Here is a 23,912-nt window from a genome sequence, read left to right as displayed (position 1 = left end):
TAAAAATGTTAAAAAGCCAATTTTCCCCCCATAGACTTGAATGGAGGCTGTGATGTCATAATGGCCTAAAGCCAGCTGCACTCGTTAAGCTCCCAGAGTAGTTCCCGGGCTAATCAGAACACTGGCACAGGTGTCACCTGTGAATCCAACTGTCTCAGCTTCTTAGCATACAATCTGGCTCTCCCTGAACTACATATCCTGTTTAAGTGTTTCCCGTGTGTCAAAATAAAAGTCACAGCCATATCTCATGCTTTGCGCATTATATCTCCAGAACGGCTTGACACATATGCTTCAAATTTGGTACAAGTGTTTGTATGGACTCAAAGAGTTGATGTTGGAGGTCAAAGGTCAAGTCCATGAATACTCTGAGTACGATATCAAGAATTCCTTGACATACATGCCTGGAATTTGGTATGAGTGTTTGTATGGACTCAAAGATGAAGTGAATTGATGTTAGAGGTCAAAGGTCAAATATCAAGGTCAAAAACACCTTGAGTGTTATATCTCAAGAACGCCTTGACACACAAGGTTTTTTGGTATGAGGGTTTGTATGAACCCAAAGATTAAATGATTCAATGTTTTTCAGGAATCTCCCACCAACATTAAGCCAGCAGCTTTCCATCCACTACTGTAATTCCTCTGGCATTGCATTTCTAGTTGTTTGTAGGACTTCAAACCATGTGTAGGCAGTATATGTTTGTGTGTTTTCTGTAATCTGTGTGAATCATGTAGACAACCATCTGAATATGAAAGCATTTTACTATTAATAGATGGGGTGATGTCATCCGTGCAGCCAGGGTTTGGGTGAGTGAAATTAGTCCATGGGGGAAAACTTAGCTTGGTGTCTATTCCTCTAATGCTGATGTTTAAAATAAATCTGCTATGTTGGATAGTTCACACAGTAGGTTTATTAATGTGGCTACAGTAGATAGCTAACGCTGCAGTAGATAGCTAACACAGTAGCTTTATTAATGTGGCTACACTGGATATTTGACATCTATGACGGAGCTCAGGTACATCAACAACTGGCCATCTCTTTGTAAACAACATGGACTTCTCCTCCTGTTAATGTGAACAGAAACAAACATCCATTGAGTCAGCAGCACTAACAACATGTCAAAGTGAATGACAATGTCAATATGTGTGTGTGTGTTTGTGTGTATTTGTGTGTGTGTCTGGGTGTTTCTCTGTTCCATCAGGCTCTTGATGCATGAATGGAACTCCGAGGCCCGTCATGTTCCGTTGCCATGGCACTGTAGTGGCGAGGTCGGAGCTCTGCCCATCGTGTCGTCATTGACCTTCGTGTTGGGGGTCACCCGCATGGCCTCCCCCTGCCCCACTGAGGGTCCCAGCTGTGTCTGCACCCCCTCACAGACACCTCCCCTCACCTCCTCCTGCTCTTACACCTCCTCCTGCTCCTGCTGCTCCTCCTGGCTGGTGAGATGAAGACAGCTAGCCGCACCGCGTCCCGCTGCAGTTCCCCTCCAGCCCAGATGAGGCGCTATCGAACCGGGGCTGGGCCGGGGGTGTACCCCTTCCTCTTCCCCTCGGTGATCAGCAGCTTGCCCCCCCCCCAGACACTGCAGGCTCCCCGCACCCCCAGCGGCAGCAGCACCCCCTCTCCTGCAGGTGAGCCCTCCTGGGCACTACGGCACACTGTGTGTGCGCGTGCATATGAGTGTGTGTGTGAACACGTGTGATTTTGTGTGCGCGCATATGTTTGTGTGTGTGTGTGTGAACACTTGTGTGTGAACATGTGTGATTGTGTGTGCGCGCATATGTTTGTCTGTGTGTGTGTGAACACGTGTGTGTGCGTGTGTGCTTCAAATGCCTGCTGATTGCTTGAGAGCTCTCTGGTGTGAACATGCTCTTTTACACACACACACACACACACACATTCCACAATTTATGGCAACTGTTGCTCAGTGCAAATGCGAGCACTCAGATGGGACACACTGAAGTGCTCTGTGTATCTTGTGTTGATTACTCAAGGAGCTGGAGAGGTCTGTGCACTTCCCTGAGCCAGCCGTGATCATTGTACTGCATGTTCCTCTCTGACGTCCACACAAACAAAAGCTAGCCATGGTCATTGTACTGCATGTTTGAGTGCACAGGCCTGTAAAGCTTTTAGAGCTTCAGTACAACCAAGCACTTCAGCAACATGTGGGTATTTCTTTTAAGGTGGAGAAATCAAAATACCTCAAAAAGAGGCTTACCATCGAAACTTGCTTAAAAGCCTCTTTTTCTGGTCCACCTTAAAAGCCTGGTTCCAATTAGACAGCCTCTTTTACTGGCCTGGTAAGGCTAAAAATAAAATCAGGTCTCAGTCAGAAGCCTGGGCTGTTTATGGATGTTTTCGGTTTGTATTAAACCTCTTAAAGCCCACCAGATCGCAGATTACATTGTCATATTAATCTTACTTACTAATAAGGGATAATGGACGAGACGCCGTTCGACTATACAAAGTTAATACACGTTCTAGATGGTAAAATGCTCCATCTAGAAAATTCTCACGGGACCTCACATGTGAATCACGCGTCTTTTATTTATATTTCCCTAGTGAAGCTGCAATGACCCAAACAACCACAAATAATACGTTGTACGTTATAAGTTGTAATAAGTTGTACGTTATAAGTTGTAATACGTGGTACGTTATAGGTTATAATACATTTCACGCAGCTGCTTGAATCACGGAAAGCGTGAATTAAGTGGCCACCTCTAAATGGGACCCACTGTACACATATCAATGAAATTAAAGGGCAAGGCCGCAATGGTGGCAGCCGGGGATTGAACCCCCAATTGAGTTACTGCATGCTAGCCCAGCTCCTTATCCACTACACTACCTCTGCCTAAGCACAGGGCCGGCGGAAGGCAATGATGTGCCCTGGGAGAAATAGGAATATGTCATCCCCATGTTCATAGACTGTGTGCCACTTTCGACTGTGTGCTACCTTCGCAGAAGCCCCTGGCTGCAGTGGCAGATCAGGGCTGGTCTCAACATGTGGGAGCTCAACGTTGCTACTTTCCAGCGCTACAATTAAAGCCTACAATTAAACAATTAGGCTTTCACGTAAACATATTATTATAGGCTATTATACGGAAATCGACCACCTATTTAATGTGATGCCGTCTGTTAGGTGTGCATTTAAATGTGACATTAGGAACGCACTTCGAATGTCGCTGTTTCATCACCCCGTTATAGGACCGTCTTATTGCGGGGAAACAAGCTCATTGCTCCCCTGATTGGGTGACATGGTGAGATGCAGATTTGACCTTATTACATTGCCACCCTCTCTTTTACGTTCCACTGCTAGCAACCTGACCATTCAGGCTGAAGATCAGCAACCATATGCGGGAGAAAAGTTTTTCAACTTGTGCACTTTTCTGTATTCTGCAGCACTATGCTGAACGTCTCATTCATTACTGTTATTTATAGGTTATAATTAGGTAGTCGATTGATCCCCTGGGGATCAATAAAGTATCTATCTATCTATCTATCTATTTAACGATATCACTGAAAATGATCTACTTGCTGCTCCCGCATTTAAACCGTCTATGTCATTATTTGACAATCAATGTGTTTTCAGTGTTGTAGCCTATAGCTCACCACGCTGTGGCGCCCCTGGTAGGTTGGCGCCCTGGGCAATTGCCCAGAATGTCCATGTCTTCCGCCGGCCCTGCCTAAGCATAAGCATTTGTTAGCAAAGCCTATATATACTACCAAAACAACTTGCTGCGTTAGCCTCAAAATGTATTATTATTATCATGAAGTATTAATTATTGCTATTTTCTATTTGTCTTTAAATTCTGGCTGCTTCACGTTTTGATAACATTTAGGCAGTACAGTCTTTACGTTCTGGCTGCTTCACGTTGTGATAACATTTAGGCAGTACAGTCTTTACGTTCTGGCTGCTTCACGTTGTGATAACATTTAGGCAGTACAGTCTTTACGTTCTGGCTGCTTCAGGATGCAGAGTTTGTTGTTTGCTGATAGCAGTATGCAGTTCTTTCATGACAAGCTCAGCGTTAGCATCCTGTGGTATATAGGCTGCTGTTACTACAGTAGATGTAAACTCTCTGTGCAGATAGCATCCGGTGGTATATAGGCTGCTGTTACTACAGTAGATGTAAACTCTCTGTGCAGATAGCATCCTGTGGTATATAGGCTGCTGTTACTACAGTAGATGTAAACTCTCTGGGCAGATAGAAAGGTCTGCACTTAACAATGAGATACTCTAGGATATCTGAGCAGTGACTCTTGATGATGGTAGTGTCCGTGCACCACGTTTTGTTACATAAATGCACAAACCCCCCACCTCTGGTCTCTCACACACACACACACACACCTTGTGGTATAAAATTATCACTGGTTTGTAGACATCATGATGAGAGAACAAGTTTGAAACTGTAAAGCATGTATTTATATAACCTCACCAAGTAATACACTGAAGTTATTCCTAACTAACATACTTTTATAACATTTTAAATAACAAGTTTAACAAATACTATTAACATACTGAAGCTATTCTCTTTGTCGCTTTGTGTCTCACTGTGGATGGGCGAAGCCTGTTTGAAAAAACATACTTGGCCTTGCAGCTGCAGAGATAAAGACGTCATCGGAGGCGGACTCTACTCAAAACAGCCAGGAAGAGAGAAAACAAGTGAACGATGTGTGACCTGTGATCACTGTATAAACCCCTGAACTTTGTGTATACCTCTGAACTTGTGTTACGGTGTAAAGTTCGTACCCTTGGCAGCAATAGTCCTGACTTGCAAAGATAAGACCGAACAATGATCCTTTCATAACGCCACCTGTGGGTTCGAAGTTGCCAAATGTTGTGTCAGCATCTAAGGAGGGGTATAAATATTGGTGTTCAACGATTGTTCGGGAGTGCGATCGTGCGATCCACTCAGGCTTTGCGCTATGTAGTCATTAAAGGAATTTTTGCACGGAACTCTGCCGGACATTTGTGCCTTCTTTTTGGGATAAGTTTTTGACTTCAGCACTTATAATGGCGTATTTTTGTTACGTTGTAGACGAGATATTTGGACTTAATTTCTGGCCCGAGTCTGAAGAGTCTTTGTAGAGGGGAGCGTACCTATGTTTCCCGGGTCCTATGTTCCCCGCTATTTGTATGGGACCGGGGAACATAGGACCCTACAAAAAGGGTCCTATGTTCCCCGCCTTGTATCTGACCACTGAAATTGCGTGGGATATGCTTGTGAGTGCACATTTCGTGCACAAACGGTAGCAAAGTGTATTTTTCTGTCAATGTTGCTTGCCGTAGCACACCAGGTAGACCTACACATACGCGCACGGTGCAATATTGACACAAGCCAGAAGGGCGATTTTCCTAACTTCCACGTTGAGTATAGCGGAGTAAAAGAATAGATGAAGAACATTTTTTATAACATAGGCCTACAATGGTTTTACTGTGTAGTGCTTCTTTACTGAATATAACGAGTTCAAAGTTAACATTCTAGGTAACTTCGCATTGTCTGCTTCAGCACTGAGGACAGCAACACACACAAGCTGCACCTCTCACAGAAGAAACGCGCTACAACTACATGCCTTTTTAAGTTGATATTTAATTGGTTTGTTTTGTTCATTTTTCCGTTCACTGGCACGCTGCAGGGGGGACTGCGCGTTGCTCCGAAGCCCCTTTGGTCTGACTCGTCAATAATCCAAAAATGTCCCTTTGGGTCTACAGCCCAGTATAGTTTGATATCTCTTTGTTCCATTCAAATTAATCCCATTCTTCCGACAGCTCAACCAAAGGCTATTTTAGATCACCTCCTTCACCTCTTGTACAGTAAGAATCAACAATGACATGCCAAGTGCAAAGACAATGACAAGCTTGGGACTGAAGCCATGCATACTCGGCTAGATTTAAACACAGCAGGCCATTGCAGCAAGACAGTGAGCCAATCCTAATATCATAGGAAAACAGGTGGGGCTGTGTCATTAGGCTGATTGCTACTGACACCAGCTACTGTTACATACAAGACTTAAGTGTCTCAATTAAATCAATTAAACGTGACTATATCGCACTGGGCTCCGCACTGCGCCTCTGTGCAAAGAACTTCAGTTCGTGGCGCCCCCTCTTCCTTCCCTCCTTCATTCATCACAAACAAAGTGTTTTTCACCAAAAGCTGTCACCGGTCCGCACGTCTGTTGTAACTGTGTTGACTGAAGGGATTGTGTGTTTCTGGTTAAATAAAACGGATATGAGTCAGTGTTGCGCGGGTTTGGTCACAAGCGGCCCGCGGTCGCCCGATATTTTAATCAACCCGACCGCAACTCGGACCGCGAATATTAATTAGGACAAAATTATACCCGACCCGCGATCCGACCCGCTTATTTACAAAATGTGTGCTTTTGGTTATAGCCGGCATACAGTAGGCCATTTCTGTAAAACAAACTAATTTATTTGCGAAACTTTATGCAGTAGAACTACACGCAGTAGGCATGCAGGACATATGTTTGCGCAGGACAGAGAATGAGAATAAGAGCGCAAGCACGCACGCAACCACCAAGGATTAGAACACTAGGATAAGATTTGAAGGCCATGGACATACATCGTTCTTTCGAAAACAGAAATGGTGAGGCAAGGTAGGCAAGAGATACATTGCTGGTCAAAACGGTAGCGTACAATCTGGTTTATAATGCTGAATGAAGCACAAAGCTTTACTAAAGCACATCCACTGTTTAAAGTCACAAACACAACGAACTAAGGTAACTTTTATGCATGCGCGAACCTATACCGGTAGATATGGCTGTGTAGTCTGTGCCATAACATTTATTCCTGTAGGCTGCCCGTTTTGGCTGTCATACTTAAATGGCTTGAAGAAGTAGGCCTACATAGACCATATACCATAGTACAAGAAACTTGTACTACTGTCATCTTCTTTAAGAACTTTTCCCAATATTTCCCATAGCCTATATCGCTTTTCCTGAAGGGGTGTCTTTAGTATTTTAACTCGCGTCTTCAGCTTCTTTACTGTTGACTTTACTGTATTGATGCTTTACTGTATTGATGCTAGCTAGCCTTCTTGTGATATTTTAAGTAGGCCTATTTGTAGAAAATATATATTTAATTCATTTTAACTGACCCGCCCGAAATGGCCGAATATCATTAAAATATTTTGTTTTTGACTCATAACTGCGGGTGATCATCATCAAGGGTGACCGCTTCGGTCGGGCAGACTGCGCAACACTGATGTGAGTGTGTGTATATGTGAATATTTTCCTTATTTATTGATGTCATAAGCATGCTTTATAGGTAGCCTAAGTTAAGTTTATGCTAACATAGCCTAGCATTATTAACTTAAACTCGTCTCTCTTAGCATCTGTTGAACATTCTTTTCATCTTCTGAAATTATCGATGCGCATTAAACCGCATATAAGTCAAGCAGCTATTTCAAGCAGCTACTGTTAAACAATTAAATCAATTAAACGTGACTATATCACACTGGGCTTCGCACTGCGCCTCTGTGCAAAGAACTTCAGTTCGCGGCGCCCCCTCTCCTTCCCTCATCACAAACAAAGTGTGGGCACGGAGCAACAACAACCCGCGCCTTGCCGTGCGGCTGCAGTCTACTTGGAAGCAGCGTGGAACATGGGACCCTTTTTTCAAAAAAGGGTCCTATGTTCCCCGCTACCGGGGAACATAGGACCCGGGGAACATAGGGATGAGCCCCTTTGTAGAGTGAGTCAAAGAAAAGGCTTTGTAGAGTGAGTCAAAGAAAAGGCTTGGTAGAGCGAGTGGATGGGGAGTTAGCTATAGGCGCCGCGAGTGGATGGGGAGTTAGCTATAGCCGCCGCGAGATCCTCTTTGCCTTTGTTCATGTTCTCTGGCTAGTCTAAGGTTACTTTTCGTATACAGGTATACACTGCAAGAACTGATTAAAATTCTTATATAAAGATCATTGATCTTATATCAAGATCAAAAATCTGGATTGACGTCTAGGTATTGATTTCCCAGCATAAAGACTTACCTACTTTTCTTTAACAAATGGACTTACTTTGTAGAGTGAGTCAAAAGAAAAAGGCTTTGTAGAGTGAGTCAAAGAAAAGGCTTGGTAGAATGCAGGAGTGGATGGGAGTTAGCTATAGGCGCCATGCGAGTGGATGGGGAGTTAGCTATAGCCGCCGCGAGATCCTCTTTGCCTTTGTTCATGTTCTCTGGCTAGTCTAAGGTTACTTTCGGTCGGTATACACTGCAAGAACTGATTAAAAATTCTTATATCAAGATCATTGATCTTATATCAAGATCAAAAAATCTAGTTGATAGATCTAGGTATTGATTTCAGCATAAAGAGACTTACCTAGCACTTTCTTTAACAAATGGACTTAATTTAAGAAGAGTCGTAAGGACATTAAAGTCGTTAAGACGTCTCATCCTGAAAACAAGCAGATTTGTCTGTCGGTGTGTTAAGCTAATTTGTCCTAAAAAAACAAAACAAATTTGTCTGCAAGTGCGTTGAGTAAATTTCTCTTGTTAAGACTTATTGAAATAAGTCAAAGTCTTCTTAAATTAAGTCAAAATTATCTTTCGAGAGAGCAAGTGTCTTCATACATAAAATAATACCAAATTGATTTTTTGAATTTAGTATAAGATTATAACACTTGGTTAGATTTGATCTTTTGCAGTGTATGGGTATTGTCTGATCCCGCTGTCTTGGCAATCTCTGGGATTACGTTGATAAAATTGTCAGGATGGCAGGAACCAAAAGTTCCGGTCGGCTGTACAATATGTACGCTAGACTGTGTTTAGCGAAAATACTTGAAATAAACAAGCAGATAGCAACTAATTTGTGAAATATGTGTCTAATATTGATTCACGAGACCTACGACATCAAATCTTTTGGGAAAGGGCTAGTTTTCAAGCAGCCCTCTTGAACTTTATTTTTGTGCCATGCGTCACAAGAGGGAGTTGTCTCTGCTGTTACTAGTCCCGTGCTAGAGCGCAGAGCATCAGGCATGTATCTCTTTCATCTAATGTCCTTGTTCAGTCATTTTTAATTCAATAAAACACCTCTAACTTATATCTGCTGTAAAGGCACTGACAAGATGAGTCAGACTATACATTCAACTACACTGACAAGTGGTGTGTGTGTGTGTGGGGGGAATGTTTAACTCATTGAATGCCAAGCTGTTTTTGGAAGCTTTGTCCTAGAGTGTCAGCCATCTAGACCATTGTTGATGATTTTTGTACAGCCACAGCATATTCTGTGTTATAGCTATGAACACATACAATGGCTTGTTTAAAAGGTGAGACTTTAGGCTCTCAGTGGGTGCAAACCGTGTATTTCTACACGCCTCTGCTCCTGAGAAATCCCAAGCTAAACAGTGGCTAGTTTTCATCAAAATCACTGTTTTTTTTCTAGAAATGGAGATATAACGTCTTTCATGAAATATGAAGTGTTGCCTGTAAACTTTCCGGGAAGTGATCAGTGAGAATTGGCGAGACTGCCACCTAGTGATAGACCCACGAAAATGGCCTGGTTTTGAGCTGACGTGCAAGCGTCACTGATTCGACCCAAAGCGGCAACCGAGTTATGATAAAATGTCCAGATTGTGCGTTTTCATGAGTTTTCGATCGTCATATATTTCATTTTCATTCATCACAGAGTTCCCAAAATCACAAATAAGGTGTGTCTAGTTTTGTAATTAAAAAAAGCTAAAAACGTAATATTACGTTTTTGGCACTCAACGCATGGGAAAGAAAAACGTAATATTACGTTTTTGGCACTCAATGAGTTAATGACTTTACATTCAACAACACCAACAAGTGGTGGGGTTTGGGGAGGGGGTATGTTTAATGATGGTTCATCTCAACTTACAACGAGATCTCTCTGACACTGAAACCACAGCAAACATAAAACTTCCTATTACCATGGCAACTAAAAACAGCCCTCCATATGCTGTGGAAACATGTGCTGTGTGTGTGTGGCAATACTATGTGTGTGTATAGTGCTAGAGGGTGCACTAGTAGGTGATCATAGACCGTATGGAATAGTCATTCCATTAACCATGCTTTGCTAAAACCTAGCATAGCCTTCACGCATTTGCACTCGTCTATTATTTGAACTCATTGGCAAAGTGAAACTAACTTCACCATGGTGTCAGTCAACGACAAGACAGTTATATGCAGTTACTTTCACTATTGACTGACAATGGGTTACCATTGAAACATAGGCTGGAAAAAGCTACACTTAACCTAATATTGCTCAAATAACTGAATAAAAAAACGTTTATCCTGCAGAGGAGTTGCTTATATCTCGTGACAGTGCGTCTTCAGCTGTGCTCCATACGTGTCTCTCTCCTCTCCCCTAATCACTTTTAAACGTCATTACCATTTTTGCAAATGATGGTAAATAACTACTTATCATGAGATGTACAGTATTCGTAATATCTTTATTCTAATTATGTTTCCCATTGTAATCGTGCAATTTGTAATGTTTTGCATGGACGTGCGCTGTGTGCGTTCATGAAGGATAGAAGGATGGTGCATGTACCTGCCAATATGACTGTTGACAATGCACTCTTAAAATAACATATAAACAACTCGCCATAGACTCCTGACCAGGTGTACAATAGCGATTTTTAGACAATGCGCCAGGGCACTCCCTAGGTTGTTAATTGCCACACCCCTGGGCGCATTGTTTAAAAAATAAACGTGCAAAATACCAAATTAAACTTTGCGCGGGTGGAAAACGAGTTTTACGCCATGCGCCAGAGTGCAAAATACAGCCCGTAGGCTGTATGATGTGTGTGTGTCTGATAGGCAATAGAGTTTTATATAGAATAGATATAGAATAGGCAATAGAGTTTTATATAGAACAAATATAAAATAGGCAATAGAGTTTTATATAGAATAGGCAATAGAGTTTTATATAGAATAGATATAGAATAGGCAATAAAGTTTTATATAGAATAGATATGGAATAGGCAATAAAGTTTTATATAGAATAGATATAGAATAGGCAATAGAGTTTTATATAGAATAGGCAATAGAGTTTTATATAGAATAGATATAGAATAGGCAATAGAGTTTTATATAGAACAAATATAAAATAGGCAATAGAGTTTTATATAGAATAGGCAATAGAGTTTTATATAGAATAGATATAGAATAGGCAATAAAGTTTTATATAGAATAGATATGGAATAGGCAATAAAGTTTTATATAGAATAGATATAGAATAGGCAATAGAGTTTTATATAGAATAGGCAATAGAGTTTTATATAGAATAGATATAGAATAGGCAATAGAGTTTTATATAGAACAAATATAAAATAGGCAATAGAGTTTTATATAGAATAGGCAATATAGTTTTATATAGAATAGATATAGAATAGGCAATAGAGTTTTATATAGAATAGATATAGAATAGGCAATAAAGTTTTATATAGAATAGATATGGAATAGGCAATAAAGTTTTATATAGAATAGATATAGAATAGGCAATAGAGTTTTGATAGGCAATAGAGTTTTATATAGAATAGGCAATAGAGTTTTATATAGAATAGGCAATAGAGTTTTATATATAATAGATATAGAATAGGCAATAGAGTTTTATATATAATAGATATAGAATAGGCAATAGAGTTTTATATAGAATAGATATAGAATAGGCAATAAAGTTTTATATAGAATAGGCAATAGAGTTTTATATAGAATAGATATAGAATAGGCAATAGAGTTTTATATAGAATAGATATAGAATAGGCAATAGAGACCAAGAGAAGGAAAAGGAGAAGTATGTGGTGTGTGTGTATGTGGTGTGTGCGGTGTGTGTGTATGTGGTGTGTGTGTATGTGGTGTGTGCGGTGTGTGTGTATTAGGGCTGGGCGATATGGCTGAAAACTGTATCTCGATATAAGTATTTCATATCAGTCGATATCGATAATTATTGATTTTAAAAAACAATCTATTTCAGATAAGGACCAGAATGGAAAAAAAGTTCAATTTAAACATTTTATATTTTAAACGTAACCTTCCTCTGATTTTAATCACCTCAGTTATCAATCAAAGCAAACAGGGAAAAGAAATAGCAACACAATCATGAAAAACACTCAAATAAATAAATGTGCACATAAGTCTGAATGAAAAGTAGGCTAGAACTGGTTGAAGCCTGGAAATATTGTAAACAAAGTAGCTTAATTTGCTAGTTTATCATAGTCTACTGGTTAGACTGTTCAGTTTCCCCATGTATGTTTAAGTTTCAAATGAATACTTTTTCTCCTTGGGACAGGCCCGTTTGAGTTTTGGAAAATAATTTTTTCATTTGCATTGGGATTGAGATGATTAGAAATTAGCAGTCAATTTGAATGCAACAGTTTTGAACAAATTCGTGCAGCGTGCTAATGATGCTAACCGGATTTAATAGCAAATTAGCAGTCGTGTTGCACTATTGTTAATGTTTGGATCACATGTGCATGAGGAGGGATGCGCCTGTTGAGAGGGAGAGAGAACGAGAGAGAGTGCACAGGGCAAGAACTCATTGAGAGTCTGTGTTGAGGTAGGCCTACTTCTATTGCTGGTGGAGTTGCATATACTAGCTACAATGCAAGATATATTTAGCCTATTTATGGACAACGTAAGGCGGGAGGTGTGTGCTGCTTTTAATGATCGAATGTTCTATCGAACGTATTTTTTATTGATATCGATTACATGTCTATTGCGATACATATCGCTATCGTTTTATCGCCCAGCCCTAGTGTGCATGTAAGTATATAAACATACACACTCTCTCTCTCTTACACACACACACATATGCAACCATACACACAATACATGCAACAGACACACACACACACACACTCTTGCAAACATGACCACACACACAATACATGCAACAGACACACACACACACTCTTACAAACATGACCACACACGCAATACATACAACAGACACACACACACACAATCTTACAAACATGACCACACACACAATACATACAACAGACACACACACTCTTACATACATGACCACACACACAATACATACAACAGACACACACACACACACACACACACACACTTACATACATACATGACTGCACACACAATACATACAACACACACACACACTTACATACATGACTGCACACACAATACATACAACAGACAAAGAGACACTTAAACACTCACACACACAATACATGAAATGCATAGAACACATACATGCACATACGTGGGTTCTAACTGACGGATATTGTCGTTTATGTGGGTTCTAACTGACGGATATTGGCGTTTACGTGGGTTCTAACTGATGGATATCAGTTCTGTCCTGCGTGTGTTCATTCAGTTGGACTGAGATGAGGAGGTGAACTAGTCCTGCGTGTGACTGAGATGAGGAGGTGAACTAGTCCTGTGTGTGAGTCAGATGAGGAGGTGAACTAGTCCTGCGTGTGACTGAGATGAGGAGGTGAACTAGTCCTGTGTGTGAGTCAGATGAGGAGGTGAACTAGTCCTGCGTGTGTCACAGAAGAAGTGGTGGCGTCTGCCTTTGGATGACATCATAACCACAGGGGATTGATTGCATCTCACACACACACACACACACACACACACACACACACACACAGGGGATGGAGTGCATCTCATTTGTAAACAAGTATAATGTGTGGTGCTGCTGTTCTGATTCAAGCTCACTTGTTTTATTTATTTTGCTGCATTGATGCAACCCACTTGTTCATTACTTTATGCATTTATGTGAAATCTATAATATCATATTCTTCAATCATCTTGTATTTCAAATGAATATTTTCAGCCACATCAAAAAGCAGAAAAACTCAAGAATAGGAAACTCAAGAGGCTATATTACAAAGCTGGGGTTGGGGTTTGTGGGTTTGAAGTGCAGAGACGAAGGCAGAAGAGGAGGAGGAGGACGAGTCTGAGCTGGATCAGGACAGCAGGCATGCTTACATTCACCTGCTCATGGCCGTGACCCTCCCATCACACACACACACACACACACCTCCCCATGGCCACGACCCTCGCAACACACACACACACCTCCCCATGGCCGTGACCCTCGCATCACACACACACACCTCCCCATGGGTCCTTTATCACACACACACTGCACACTGGTTATTGGAGTGGCAGCTCAAAGCTTATTTCTCTCATTATGCAGCAATTGAAATTCACACTTACAAAGCCATACAAAACACTCCAGACTCAAAGTATGGTAATTAAAAAAAAATGAATTCTCTGTGCAGTTTGAAATGTATGTCGGTCGGTGAACACACACACACAGAGACGGGGTGTTGTATCGGAACCCCTATTACCGTCCGTCCCGTATTTACACCGTCGTGCGTGTACGTGTCACTTAATATCCATTTCTATACAAACCAAGACGTGTATGTGTCACTTAATATCCATTTCTATACAAACCAAGACGTGTATGTGTCACTTAATATCCATTTCTATACAAACCAAGACGTGTACGTGTCACTTAATATCCATTTCTATATAAACCAAGGCGTAATGCGTGTCACTTAATATCCATTTCTATACAAACCAAGGCGTAATGCGTGTCACTTAATATCCATTTCTATACAAACCAAGACGTGTACGTGTCACTTAATATCCATTTCTATACAAACCAAGACGTGTACGTGTCACTTAATATCCATTTCTATACAAACCAAGACGTGTACGTGTCACTTAATATCCATTTCTATACAAACCAAGACAGCAGACTCCTAAAGAAATGCAACCACCCACACCATAGGTCTATCTAAATTAGCTATGTACCAAAAATGACATTTTACCGTGACTCGAAGAGCTGTAAACAGTGTTGTAAGGCTGCGTGTACACATCCGCTTGGAGCTCCAGTGGAATTTTAATTTCATGACGAGAATTCTTGGTCTAACCGTTCATGTGCCGTTGAAACGGTGTAAATAGGCGACCCATCAGGCCAACACTATAACTCAGAGCGTGGTAAACAAAATTGGATATTTCAGGCAGTAAATGTTCCCGTTAAGAACCAAACAAGATTTTGTTTAAATCTACACACCTATGGCTACTGAAAAATGTAAGGTTCATTTAGCAAATTATTTTGAAGTGTGAAAAAACATTGTTGTTTTAGAATTTCCGAACAAAAGTGGTGATTATTGGGGGTGTTACGATAGTATAGGTAGTGAGACACACACACACACACAGACACACACACACACACACAGACACACACACACACACACACACACAGAGTGTTGTAGAATGAGTAGTGACACACACAGACACACACACACACACACAGAGACTGGGTGTTGTATTAGTAGTGATACACAAACACACAGACAGGGGGCCTGTACTACGAAGGGAGCTTAACCTACCCAAATGTAACCCAGGGTTACTTTGTTAAACCGGGGTTGACAAAACCTGGTTATCTTAAGTGGTGTTAATCGGGTACTCTGGCGCTGATTATGAAGTTGATTTGTTGAGCGGGTTAACCTAATTGGAGTTTGTGCGCATTCACATAAAAGGGGTGGGTTGCAGCGCAAGTCACCACTTTCAATGATGACGCGATCACCTTATTTTACGGATGAGGAATGCACAATTATTATGACAAGTTATGGGGAATTAAAACCCACTCTACGTCAAAAATCAAATACGTCGGCAGTAAACAAAGCAAGGCTGGTGGCAACGTATTGCAGATCGGGTAGCCTAAATTCCTAAAAGTAAACTTTTATTCCCACATGTTTTTCAAATATGTGTTACGGAGGATTAGTAGCTTGCGGAATGTCTGAAATGAGTTGAAATAATTAAATAGCCTATTTTGAGTTCATAGAAAGGCCTACAGATGCAACCCAATTCAGAAGTGGGCATATAGATTACAGTAAGAAGGATAATTGAATGTTTAAGTAGCCCCCATTGACTCATTTAGTGTATGCCTAATCCTGTGAACATTTCAGATGCAACACCATTGCCAAACGCACATGGCAGCAGGTGAAAATGAAACACAAAAACATTATTCAGAATAGTAGGTTTATATAGTTATAGCTTGCATTAATATTTCTTAATTATGAAAACATGTAGGCCTAGCTTATAGCCTTCACTTGGCCTCTGTTTTACAGCTAACAAGAAAAAGGTGTCTTTGAACACTACTGTAGGAGGAAAGGCACCAGCGTGTTTTACAGTAGCAGAAGAGTTGGTCATCGCAGGTGGAAGGCCGATTATGGAGGGGGTTGAGGGAGGCATTCGGTCGGATTCTGGTGCTGTGGAAATGTGTAGCCTTTATGTGCAGGGTACAGTAATATGACAATTCAACAAGTTTGTTAAAATGGTGATTTTTATTTATTAGGCCTACTGTAGGCTATGTCCGATTTATTTTAGGCTATTCTTGCTCAGATGTTCAGCATACTGTAGGCCTTTGTCCGATTTATTTTCGGACATACAGTATTCTTGCATCACCATTGGAATACATGAATGTCCACGTACGGGCATTGCTATGAGACGACTTCCTAGATCATCTGACAAAGATAACTAATTCCCTCGGCTGACAATCTATATCTTCATAGAGAATATCGTCCGGGTAGGCTATATATATTTTCTGGCGGTCTCTAAAACCCCCTGGCCCCCTGTAAGAGAGTCCCTCGCGATTTGCGCTCCAATGTCAGATGGATCATCCAGGTATGCGCCGACATGTCTCGGGAGAAATTGTTAGTGGAGGGGTGGTACTATTGGGAAGTTACGCCACACGTGATCAAGTTACTCTCGAAGTTACCCAGATAAGCCAGTAACCCCGCTTCGTAGTACAGGCCCAGGGTGTTGCAGTATGAGTCGTGTGACGGCCTGTTAGGCCGTCTGCGTATTGACTACTTGTTGTCAGGTGTGCTCAGGAGCTGATGAGCTGCACCTGTGTGCAGGTGTGCAGATAAGAGGACCGCTTCCACTCCCCTTGAGAGGGCCATTCTTACTTTGGGTTTTGGACATGCAACACTGCACTCAGACACATTACACACACACAACATCCATGCATTACTGATGACTGACTTTGACCCACCTCACACCGTTTGTTTGGTTGTTTGTTATGTGGTTAGTTTGGTTAATAAATCCATATTTTAGATAAAGGTCCAACCTCTTGACTCCCTCTTTTGTTGTGGCCTTACCCCTAGGTCATAACGGTAGTGAGACACAGACAGACACACACACACACAGACAGACACACACGCGCGCGCACACACACACACACACACACACACACACACACACACACAGACGGGGTGTTGTAGTATGAGTAGCGACACACACACAGACACACACACAGACATGGTGTTGTAGTATGAGTAGTGAGACACACAGACACAGACACACACAGACACACACACACACACAGAGACGGGATGTTGTAGTATGAGTAGTGACACACACACACACACACAGAGACAGACGCACGCACACACACACACACACACAGACAGGGTGTTGTAGTATGAGTAGTGATACACACTCACACACACACAGAGACGGGGTGTTGTATTAGTAGTGACACATATACACACACACACACACACACACCAGGGGCGTGCAGAGACCTTTAAAGGGGCTCAAATTTTAAAAAGGGCACATGGAACAGAATTGTCAGGCTATAATTTGAATGTTTATCACAGTGAACTACCACCATTAGCAAGCTGCTGTCTTGCAGATTCACATGCTGTGCGTGTGGCCACTGAGCGAAATGACGCGTAATGTAGCCTACTGTAAACAGAGAACGACGTGTGGAGTTGGGTTAGTTAAACAACTACAGTATTCTATGTCATCGGCTTATGACGATTTAGAAAAGGTTTGCCTACTCTGTTTTATGAATCTACTAACCTAATCTACTATAACATAGTAACCTAAACAGAATATGTTATGAACGTTCAGCCTTAGATTTTCGAAGCTGCCAGGTTATTGAAATGGATGGACCATGACATGGTTAAAACGGGTTTGAAAGCCTACTTCATTAAACATGAAACAACTTTAAACATTTTATTCTCTATCTCTAAGCTGAATACTATTGCATGTTCAGATAGGATAACTGCTAAGTGACCTTACCGTGCTCCCAAACGTCTCCTGCAGCACTGCCTGCGTGCACCTTCTTAGAGTTCACTGAATGTATGACGTCACGGATTGGTGGCCGCAAGGCATTTCAATTGACACAGAAAATTGTTATTTTTGTACATTTCTAATTTCACAAACTATTAATTAGACATTTTAGCGAATATTCACGTTGGAACTAGCGGAAGTATTACACATTTTAAAAAGTAAAAAAACGTGTCTTGTCAAAAGGGCACGGACATCAAAGGGGCAAAAGGGCAGGTGCTAGAGCCCCTGTAGCCCCCCTTCTCTGCACGTGCCTGACACACACACATACAGAGACAAGGTGTTGTAGTATGAGTAGTGACACACACACACACACACTGTATGGGCTGCCCTGGTGTCGACCCTGCAGAGTGAACTGAACTCTCATCAGCTGTCTCGGTGCCAGTCTCCTCCCTGCCAACCCATCAGCATGCACTCGTGTGTGTGTGTGTGTGTGTGCGCATCACTACTAATGATGACAAAAACAACAGCCAGTCAGTCTGTCAGTCAGTCACACCCAGCGCATACTATAATGAGTTACGCTACGCAGGGGAACATGGGAACAGGAAGTCAACGTGTTTGGAAAGCACATAACACATCTGACAGAAGGCAGAACACATCTGACAGAAGGCAGATATGTCACTTCTGTATACACACACGTCTTTATACTACAACCCTTTACACTACAAACCCTTTTATACAACAACCCTTTATACAACAACCTTTTTTTATACAATAAACTTTTTATACTACAACCCTTTATACAACAACCCTTTATACTACAACCCTTTATACAACAACCCTTTATACTACACGTCTTTATACTACAACCCTTTATACTACAACCCTTTATACTACAACCCTTTATACTACAACCCTTTATACTACAACCCTTTATACTACACGCCTTTATACTACACGTCTTTATACTACAACCCTTTATACTACACGTCTTTATACTACAACCCTTTATACTACACGCCTTTATACTACAACCCTTTATACTACACGTCTTTATACTACAACCCTTTATACTACAACCCTTTATACAACAACCCTTTATACTACACGCCTTTATACTACAACCCTTTATACTACAACCCTTTATACAACAACCCTTTATACTACAACCCTTTATACTACAACCCTTTATACTACAACCCTTTATACTACAACCGCCTTTATACTACAACCCTTTATACAACACTTTTATACAACTACAACCCTTTTATACAAATAACCCTTTTTTTATACTACCCTTTATACTACAACCTTTTTATACAACAACCCTTATGCGCCTTTATACCACAACCTTTTTATACTACAACCCTTTTATACTACAACCCTTTTATACACTTTATATAACTTTATACTCACAACTTTTTACAACCTTTAACGCCTTATACTACAACCCTTTACTACAACCCTGACTACATCAGCCTTTATACTACAACCCTTTATACTACAACCCTTTATACTACAACCCTTTATACTACAACCCTTTATACTACACGTCTTTATACTACAACCCTTTATAATTACACGCCTTTTATACTACATCGCCTTTTATACCCTTTACAACCCTTTATACTACAACCCTTTATACTACACGTCTTTATACTACAACCCTTTATACTACAACCCTTTATACTACACGCCTTTATACTACAACCCTTTATACTACAACCCTTTATACTACAACCCTTTATACTACACGCCTTTATACTACAACCCTTTATACTACAACCCTTTATACTACAACCCTTTATACTACAACCCTTTATACTACAACCCTTTTATACTACAACCCTTTATACTACACCCTTTATACAACAACCCTTTATACTACAACCCTTTATACTACAACCCTTTATACTACACTCTTTATACTACACGCCTTTATACTACAACCCTTTATACTACAACCCTTTATACTACAACCCTTTATACTACAACCCTTTATACTTTACAACACGCCTTTTATACTACAACCCTCTTATACTACACGCCTTTATACTAAACCCTTTATACTACAACCCTTTATACTACAACCTTTTTATACTCTGCATAAACGCTTTATACCATACGCCTTTATACTACACGCCTTTATACAACCCTTTACATAACCCTTATACAACAACCCTTTATACTACAACCCTTTATACTACAACCCTTATATACTTCATACTACAACCCTTTTTACATGTTGTTACACAACCCTTACACTACAACCCTTTTATACAACAACCGCTTTATACTACACGCCTTTATACAATTGAACCCTTTTATACTACACGCCTTTATACTACAACCCTTTATACTACAACCCTTTATGCTACAACCCTTTATACTACAACCCTTTATACTACAACCCTTTATACTACACGCCTTCATACTACAACCCTTTATGCTACAAGCTGTTATACTACAACCCTTTACACTACAACCCTTTATACAACAACCCTTTATACTACACGTCTTTATACTACAACCCTTTATACAACAACCCTTTATACTACAACCCTTTATACAACAACCCTTTATACTACACGCCTTTATACTACAACCCTTTATACTACAACCCTTTATACTACAACCCTTTTATACAACCCTCTTTTTTATACAAATAACCCTTTTATACTACAACCCTTTATACAACCGCCTTTTTATACAACAAACTTTTTTATACTACAACGCCTTTTTATACAACAACCCTTTATACTCACGCCCTTTATACTACAACCCTTTATACTACAACCCTTTATACTACAACCCTTTTATACTACAACCCTTTATACTACAACCCTTTATACTACGCCTTTTATACAACAACCCTTTTTACGCACGCCTTTATACAACAACCCTTTATACTACAAACCCTTTATACTCATAACCCTTTATACTACAACCCTTTTATACTACAACCCTTTTACACGCCTTTATGCCAACCCTTTATACTACAACCCTTTATACTACCCTTTTATACTACAACCCTTTACTACAACTTTAATACAACCCTTTATACTACACTGCCTTATACTCATAAACCCTTTTATACTACATAACCTCTTTTATAATTACACGCCTTTATACTCACACGCCTTTATACTACAACCCTTTTATACAACAACCCTTTATAATTACACGCCTTTATACTACAACCCTTTATAAATCGCCTTTATAAAACCCTTTATACTACACGCCTTTTATACTCACAACCCTTTATACTCATATCGCCTTTACACTACAACCCTTTTATACTACAACCGCCTTTATACATAACCCACGCCTTTATACTACAACCCTTATACTTTACACGCCTTTATACTACAACCCTTTATACTACAACGCCTTTATACAACACGCCTTTTATACTACAACCCTTTTTATGCTACACGCCTTTTATACTACAACCCTTTATACAACAACCCTTTTTTATACTCACAACCCTTTATACTACAACCTCTTTTTATGCTACAAACCCTTTATACTACAACCCTTTATACTACAACCCTCTTTATACTACACGCCTTTATACTACAACCCTTTTTTATACTACAACCTCTTTATACTTCATAGCAACCCTTTTATACTACACGCCTTATACTACAACCCTTTTATACTCATAACCCTTTATACTACACTTTTACACTACAACCCTTTATACTACAACCTCTTTAATACAACCTTTATACTTCATAACGCTTTTATACTCATAACCTTTTATACCATAACCCTTATACTACACGTCTTTTTATACTTACAACCCTTTATACTTCATAACCCTTTATATTTACATCGCCTTTTATACCTACACGCCTTTATACCTACAACCCTTTTATACTACAACCCTTTTATACTCACACGCCTATACTACAACCCTTTATACTACCGTCTTTTATACTGCAACCCTTTATACTGCGTCTTTATACCAGCCCTTTATACTACCAGCCTTTATACTACTGCGTCTTTATACCTGTGCTATGCCAACCCTTTACACTGCGTCTTTATACCTGACGCTACGTGCACATGCAGCCACTACGCGGCCAGCACACCACCGTCTTTATGCTACAGCGCTATGCCGTCTTTATACCGTCTTACCTGCAACCTTTATACTACAGCGCACATACAACAACCCTTTATACTGGCCTTTATACTACCAGCCTTTATGCTACCGCCTTCATACTACAGCCAGCACGTGCTGCAAATGTTATGCTCTGACCCTTTACACTACGGCCTTTATACAGCAATAGCCTATACTAGATCTTTGCTGACCTTTGCCAGCAACGCTGTCTGCAGCCTTTGCTGGCAACCCTTTATACTGCGTCTGTATGACCCGCGCCACGCCCTTTATACTACGTCTTTGTCTTTCTAGCCCTTTACTACAATAGCACTTTTGCACTACCGTCTTTATACTCTGACCCTTTAGCATACTACTGCGTCTTTCGCCCTTTATACCAGCCCTTTATGCCACAGCCTTTATACTACAGCCTTTATACCGTCTTTGCTTTCTGCGTCTTTTATACTGGCCCAGCACATACCACAACCACTTTGTATACTACTGCGTCTTTTATGCTACAGCCGCTTTACCTTCTTTCTGCGTCTTTATGCTACAACCGCTGTATACAACCGCTATACTGCGTCTTTGTCTACAACCTTTGTACTACCAGCCGCTACGCCACTGCGTCTTTATGTACAACCCTTTATACTGCGTCTTTATGCTTCTGACCTTTTGCTACCGTCTTTTATACTGCAACCGCTTTATGCTGCAACCCTTTGTGCTGCAACCAGCCTGTACTGACCGCTGTGCTACCAGCCGCTTTACATGCTACTGCGTATTCGTACCGGCCCTTCCGTAACACTGAAGCTGTTATGCCTGGCCTTTACTGGCCCTTTATCCCCAGCGGCACTCATACTGCTGCGTCTTTGTCACCCGCAACCCAGCATGCGAAGCAACGCGCACATACCTGACCGCTATGCAACAACCCTTTATGCTGCGTCTTTTATACTGACGCACATACTGCAGCCACATACTACCGTCTTTATACCTGACCTTTATACTGCAACCGCTATACTGCCGTCTTTATGCTACAGCCGCATACTGCAACCCTTTGCTAACAACCCGCTATACTGCGTCTTTATCCTTTATCTACAACTTCGCATACCTGACGCTATACTACCAGCCCTTTATACTACCGTCTTTTATACTGCAACCAGCACCATACCACAACCAGCACATACTTACCGTCTTTTATACTGGCCATACATCTTTCTGGCTTCCTTTAGCATGCTGCGGCAGCACACTGCAACCCTTTATGCTACCAGCCATAATACCAGCCCTTTAACTCTGACCGCTTTATGCTACAGCCAGCTGCCTGCGTCTTTTATACTACCAACCTTTATCTACTGACCTTTTATACTGGTCTTTATACTACTGTCTTTTATGCTACCAGCCTTTATACAACAGCCAGCACATACTGCGTCTTTATGCCTGCAACCCTTTGCTGACCCTTTATGCTACTGCGTCTTTTATACTGTGCTTTATACTGCGCTTTACCTGCAACCCTTTGTCTGCAACCACTTTATACCACCGTGCTATGCTACAACCTTTATGCTACTGCGTCTTTATACCAGCCGCTATACCTGACCCTTTATACAACCGTCTTTATACAGCCCTTTGTACTACTGCGTCTTTATGCTACAACCGCGCCACCAACAGCCTTTATACTACGTCTTTTATACTACAACCGCTATACCACACTTCTTTATGCTACTGACCCTTTATACTACCGTCTTTTATACTGCGTCTTTTATACTGCACGTAGCGCA

General features: G+C 40.9%; 1 long non-coding RNA gene across 1 annotated transcript in view; it reads left to right on the top strand.

The window, feature by feature from the left end:
• LOC125284799 overlaps positions 1-4,709 on the top strand; it is a 145,657-nt gene extending 140,948 nt beyond the window's left edge. The window contains exons 2-3 of the long non-coding RNA XR_007191940.1: positions 1,200-1,629; positions 4,566-4,709. This is a non-coding gene — a long non-coding RNA (uncharacterized LOC125284799). The remainder of the gene's footprint in view (positions 1-1,199; positions 1,630-4,565) is intronic.
• Positions 4,710-23,912: the final 19,203 nt, after the last annotated feature.

Source organism: Alosa alosa, chromosome 20 (assembly GCF_017589495.1).
Source record: "Alosa alosa isolate M-15738 ecotype Scorff River chromosome 20, AALO_Geno_1.1, whole genome shotgun sequence".
Taxonomy (NCBI): domain Eukaryota; kingdom Metazoa; phylum Chordata; class Actinopteri; order Clupeiformes; family Clupeidae; genus Alosa; species Alosa alosa.
Note: the sequence above shows the minus strand (reverse complement) of the source record. Positions and strands in the feature narration are given on the sequence as shown.